Source organism: Nylanderia fulva, unplaced genomic scaffold (genome assembly GCF_048542155.1).
Source record: "Nylanderia fulva isolate GAGA-0341 unplaced genomic scaffold, ASM4854215v1 Scaffold76, whole genome shotgun sequence".
In the NCBI taxonomy this organism is placed as follows: Eukaryota; Metazoa; Arthropoda; class Insecta; order Hymenoptera; family Formicidae; genus Nylanderia; species Nylanderia fulva.
This window is the reverse complement of record NW_028190873.1, coordinates 85565-92281: the sequence shown is the minus strand read 5'-3', so window position 1 is coordinate 92281 and position 6717 is coordinate 85565. Positions and strand designations below refer to the sequence as shown.

Below are 6717 nucleotides of genomic sequence, written 5' to 3'. Positions count from 1 at the left end.
ATGATGTTCAGGATGGTCTAAGTTTCCAGACAGAATAAATAAAGTTCCTTGCTTCAAAGGATTTGGCATTGCGATACAAGCAATTCTTCAACTGTATAAGGAACTTGCAGGTAAAAATGAAGAATTTGAACTTGCAACAGGTTTATGTAACCAAGATTCAGTAGAACATTTTTTTTCAAAAATTCGGTAACGCGGAGAATTTAATCCTAATCCAACCGCAAGAATGGTTCGATTGTCATTCAGACATATAATTTCAACAGGTTATATTCAAACCAGTGATAAAGGCAATGTGCAATGTCCTGAAAGTGAGGCTCTCATTAATAAATCAAATCAGCTTGTTAAGACGGTTGAAAATTGTATGAATAAAAATAATTTTGCTATTGTTGATGACGATGATGAAAATGTTGATAATGTTGCCTCGGTAACAGAGTTACTTGATAAACATGCAGATATTTTTGAAGAATGTGATATAGACACGGATAATATAAGTATACTTAGTAATTATGACGAAAATGCGATAACATTTTTTGCAGGATATGTAGCGTAACAATGTATCGAAAGGAATAATTGTCAAAATTGTCGTGCAATGTTAAAAACGCCAATGGAAGCCGCAACTCCAAATGAAAGATATATCGAATATCGTGAATATCCCAATGAAGACGAAGATGCTCCAACAGTTACGAAATTAGTTCGACCAACAAGCCTCTTTACAAATGTAATCAAAACACAATTGATGAGTTTTAATCGGACATGGCAACATAATTGGGCATCTACACAGATCCTTGAGAAGATTACAAATAAAGGTATATATGCAACAAATAAAACGCACGCTGGATGGTTTGACACAAATTATAAGTGTTATAATCATCACATACAAGCGTTAAAATGATTATTTACATTACATGAAATATATTCGCGTACACAATATAATAATCGCGCGGCAAAGACAGTCAATAAATTTAATAGAAAAGTAAAAAACTTGTCAAATAAATAGTTTTCAAAATAAATTAAAATAAAATGAAGAAAATAAAAGTAACATAGAATGTAAAATTTATAGTACGAAATATAACAAGTAAGGTAAATGACTTCGTCAGCGGAAATAATTTCGTCAGTACTTCTTAAAATTAAATAAATTAAACAATTTCGCACATGTCGACTATATTTCCCGATTTGAAACGATTTGAACACTTTATCGTCTCAATACAGAAATTTTAAACCGAAAGACGTATAATAAAGAAGAATATATATGTTTATCCTAACGCGGCGTTGCCGCGGCGCTACTGAGTAGTGGCAGTCACGCACAAGATTTAGTTACAAGCAGACGTGTCTCAAGATTATAAATTTTGATTGGTAAGTAAATTTAGTTTTATGTTCATGATTTTACATAAATTAAGTTTGGATTAAATATAGAAAAAATTTTCATTCAACTTTTTACATTATTTATTTAAATAAAGTGAGTGACGAAATTATGTGTCCTTAAATTGTCTCGTGTCTCTTATTTCATCACATTGACGAAATTAAGTGAAAATACTTACGGAGTAATTGTAAGTTTTTACATGTGTAAAAAATATGTTAATTGTTTAACATAATTTTTTTAAAAGCGCTAATAGGGTTTACAATACTGAGATTAAATTTCGTCATAAAATTATCTTGCGTTTTATCAAAGTTATCTTTAATTTTTGAGATGTCAATTCGGTATGACGGAATTAGATACAAATTGTAGTTTTTACTCCAGTAAATATAACTTTGTCAAATACATTTTCTTAATAAAAGTCTAAAAAAAGAACAAACAAACGTCATTTCATGCCAGCATTCACTTATTCTATCCTTGAATATTACCAACAATTATTATTTGTCCTTCTTATTAACGTGGAAAAGAAATAATATTGAATGACGATATTATATCCAACTTAAATGATATTTGTCCCTTATTTTGTCACTCGACAAAAATACACAGACAGAAAAAGTTACTTAATATAAAAATGTATTTATTCGAGAGGTATTAATCACACATTTATTTGTATTAAAAATTCATATTTAATTTTATTTAATTGTAAACTTTAAATTTTTATATAAGAGTTTTAACAAGGCTCTGTAATATAAATATAATTTTAACGTATAAGACGGGCAACAAGAGCCAAATCGCGGATGACAATGCGTTATCCTAACGAAACTAAATAATTTTTTCGTTAGAATTAAATACCGGTGCACAAGGCACCAAATTTTACTTGGACACGGCCAAGATTTTAAATATGAAATAATCTCATATTTGAGATTTTAATTTCAATACCCCTTTTAACCCCCCTACGGAAAATAAATAAATGAATGCAAGAGAAAAATATAGATCCGAAAATCGCTGAATCGGGAATCGAACCCGAGACCTTTCGCTTGCCGGGCGACTGCTCTTCCAGCTGAGCTATTCAGATCCTTTCGATTCTATACTTTTCTCTGTTATATATATTAATGTTGGTAAACAAACGCATTTTTTAAGCCAGCGTGTATCAATATAAGAGTTTTAACAAGGCTCTGTAATATAAATATAAATTTAACGTATAAGACGGGCAACAAGAGCCAAATCGCGGATGACAATGCGTTATCCTAACGAAACTAAATAATTTTTTCGTTAGAATTAAATACCGGTGCACAAGGCACCAAATTTTACTTGGACACGGCCAAGATTTTAAATATGAAATAATCTCATATTTGAGATTTTAATTTCAATACCTCTTTTTACCCCCCCCACGAAAAATAAATAAATGAATGCAAGAGAAAAATATAGATCCGAAAATCGCTGAATCGGGAATCGAACCCGAGACCTTTCGCTTGCCGGGCGACTGCTCTTCCAGCTGAGCTATTCAGATCCTTTCGATTCTATACTTTTCTCTGTTATATATATTAATGTTGGTAAACAAACGCATTTTTTAAGCCAGCGTGTATCAATATAAGAGTTTTAACAAGGCTCTGTAATATAAATATAAATTTAACGTATAAGACGGGCAACAAGAGCCAAATCGCGGATGACAATGCGTTATCCTAACGAAACTAAATAATTTTTTCGTTAGAATTAAATACCGGTGCACAAGGCACCAAATTTTACTTGGACACGGCCAAGATTTTAAATATGAAATAATCTCATATTTGAGATTTTAATTTCAATACCCCTTTTTACCCCCCTACGGAAAATAAATAAATGAATGCAAGAGAAAAATATAGATCCGAAAATCGCTGAATCGGGAATCGAACCCGAGACCTTTCGCTTGCCGGGCGACTGCTCTTCCAGCTGAGCTATTCAGATCCTTTCGATTCTATACTTTTCTCTGTTATATATATTAATGTTGGTAAACAAACGCATTTTTTAAGCCAGCGTGTATCAATATAAGAGTTTTAACAAGGCTCTGTAATATAAATATAAATTTAACGTATAAGACGGGCAACAAGAGCCAAATCGCGGATGACAATGCGTTATCCTAACGAAACTAAATAATTTTTTCGTTAGAATTAAATACCGGTGCACAAGGCACCAAATTTTACTTGGACACGGCCAAGATTTTAAATATGAAATAATCTCATATTTGAGATTTTAATTTCAATACCTCTTTTTACCCCCCCCTACGGAAAATAAATAAATGAATGCAAGAGAAAAATATAGATCCGAAAATCGCTGAATCGGGAATCGAACCCGAGACCTTTCGCTTGCCGGGCGACTGCTCTTCCAGCTGAGCTATTCAGATCCTTTCGATTCTATACTTTTCTCTGTTATATATATTAATGTTGGTAAACAAACGCATTTTTTAAGCCAGCGTGTATCAATATAAGAGTTTTAACAAGGCTCTGTAATATAAATATAAATTTAACGTATAAGACGGGCAACAAGAGCCAAATCGCGGATGACAATGCGTTATCCTAACGAAACTAAATAATTTTTTCGTTAGAATTAAATACCGGTGCACAAGGCACCAAATTTTACTTGGACACGGCCAAGATTTTAAATATGAAATAATCTCATATTTGAGATTTTAATTTCAATACCCCTTTTTACCCCCCCCTACGGAAAATAAATAAATGAATGCAAGAGAAAAATATAGATCCGAAAATCGCTGAATCGGGAATCGAACCCGAGACCTTTCGCTTGCCGGGCGACTGCTCTTCCAGCTGAGCTATTCAGATCCTTTCGATTCTATACTTTTCTCTGTTATATATATTAATGTTGGTAAACAAACGCATTTTTTAAGCCAGCGTGTATCAATATAAGAGTTTTAACAAGGCTCTGTAATATAAATATAAATTTAACGTATAAGACGGGCAACAAGAGCCAAATCGCGGATGACAATGCGTTATCCTAACGAAACTAAATAATTTTTTCGTTAGAATTAAATACCGGTGCACAAGGCACCAAATTTTACTTGGACACGGCCAAGATTTTAAATATGAAATAATCTCATATTTGAGATTTTAATTTCAATACCCCTTTTTACCCCCCTACGGAAAATAAATAAATGAATGCAAGAGAAAAATATAGATCCGAAAATCGCTGAATCGGGAATCGAACCCGAGACCTTTCGCTTGCCGGGCGACTGCTCTTCCAGCTGAGCTATTCAGATCCTTTCGATTCTATACTTTTCTCTGTTATATATATTAATGTTGGTAAACAAACGCATTTTTTAAGCCAGCGTGTATCAATATAAGAGTTTTAACAAGGCTCTGTAATATAAATATAAATTTAACGTATAAGACGGGCAACAAGAGCCAAATCGCGGATGACAATGCGTTATCCTAACGAAACTAAATAATTTTTTCGTTAGAATTAAATACCGGTGCACAAGGCACCAAATTTTACTTGGACACGGCCAAGATTTTAAATATGAAATAATCTCATATTTGAGATTTTAATTTCAATACCCCTTTTAACCCCCCTACGGAAAATAAATAAATGAATGCAAGAGAAAAATATAGATCCGAAAATCGCTGAATCGGGAATCGAACCCGAGACCTTTCGCTTGCCGGGCGACTGCTCTTCCAGCTGAGCTATTCAGATCCTTTCGATTCTATACTTTTCTCTGTTATATATATTAATGTTGGTAAACAAACGCATTTTTTAAGCCAGCGTGTATCAATATAAGAGTTTTAACAAGGCTCTGTAATATAAATATAAATTTAACGTATAAGACGGGCAACAAGAGCCAAATCGCGGATGACAATGCGTTATCCTAACGAAACTAAATAATTTTTTCGTTAGAATTAAATACCGGTGCACAAGGCACCAAATTTTACTTGGACACGGCCAAGATTTTAAATATGAAATAATCTCATATTTGAGATTTTAATTTCAATACCCCTTTTAACCCCCCTACGGAAAATAAATAAATGAATGCAAGAGAAAAATATAGATCCGAAAATCGCTGAATCGGGAATCGAACCCGAGACCTTTCGCTTGCCGGGCGACTGCTCTTCCAGCTGAGCTATTCAGAGAGCTATTCCAAGTAAAATTTGGTGCCTTGTGCACCGGTATTTAATTCTAACGAAAAAATTATTTAGTTTCGTTAGGATAACGCATTGTCATCCGCGATTTGGCTCTTGTTGCCCGTCTTATACGTTAAATTTATATTTATATTACAGAGCCTTGTTAAAACTCTTATATTGATACACGCTGGCTTAAAAAATGTGTTTGTTTACCAACATTAATATATATAACAGAGAAAAGTATAGAATCGAAAGGATCTGAATAGCTTAGCTGGAAGAGCAGTCGCCCGGCAAGCGAAAGGTCTCGGGTTCGATTCCCGATTCAGCGATTTTCGGATCTATATTTTTCTCTTGCATTCATTTATTTATTTTCCGTAGGGGGGTTAAAAGGGGTATTGAAATTAAAATCTCAAATATGAGATTATTTCATATTTAAAATCTTGGCCGTGTCCAAGTAAAATTTGGTGCCTTGTGCACCGGTATTTAATTCTAACGAAAAAATTATTTAGTTTCGTTAGGATAACGCATTGTCATCCGCGATTTGGCTCTTGTTGCCCGTCTTATACGTTAAATTTATATTTATATTACAGAGCCTTGTTAAAACTCTTATATTGATACACGCTGGCTTAAAAAATGCGTTTGTTTACCAACATTAATATATATAACAGAGAAAAGTATAGAATCGAAAGGATCTGAATAGCTCAGCTGGAAGAGCAGTCGCCCGGCAAGCGAAAGGTCTCGGGTTCGATTCCCGATTCAGCGATTTTCGGATCTATATTTTTCTCTTGCATTCATTTATTTATTTTCCGTAGGGGGGTTAAAAGGGATATTGAAATTAAAATCTCAAATATGAGATTATTTCATATTTAAAATCTTGGCCGTGTCCAAGTAAAATTTGGTGCCTTGTGCACCGGTATTTAATTCTAACGAAAAAATTATTTAGTTTCGTTAGGATAACGCATTGTCATCCGCGATTTGGCTCTTGTTGCCCGTCTTATACGTTAAATTTAAATTTTTAATACAAATAAATGTGTGATTAGTACCCCTCAAATAAATATTTTTTTATTTTAAGTAATTTTTCTGTCAGTGTAGATACTGACAGTATTGAATAAATTCAACTATTATGCCATACATTTTTTATTTTAATTAATATAACAAATAATTAAACTGATTTTACTACAATAAATTTAATTAACTCAATTGCTACGTTTATTTTTCTATTTATACCTGTATCTCATTTTTATAGAAGTTTTGAAG

At 33.0% G+C, this 6717-nt stretch overlaps 1 pseudogene; it reads left to right on the top strand.

Moving 5' to 3' along the window:
- The first annotated feature begins 223 nt into the window (after positions 1-223).
- Positions 224-994, top strand: LOC146720155 (uncharacterized; annotated as a pseudogene).
- The last annotated feature ends 5723 nt before the right edge of the window (positions 995-6717 follow it).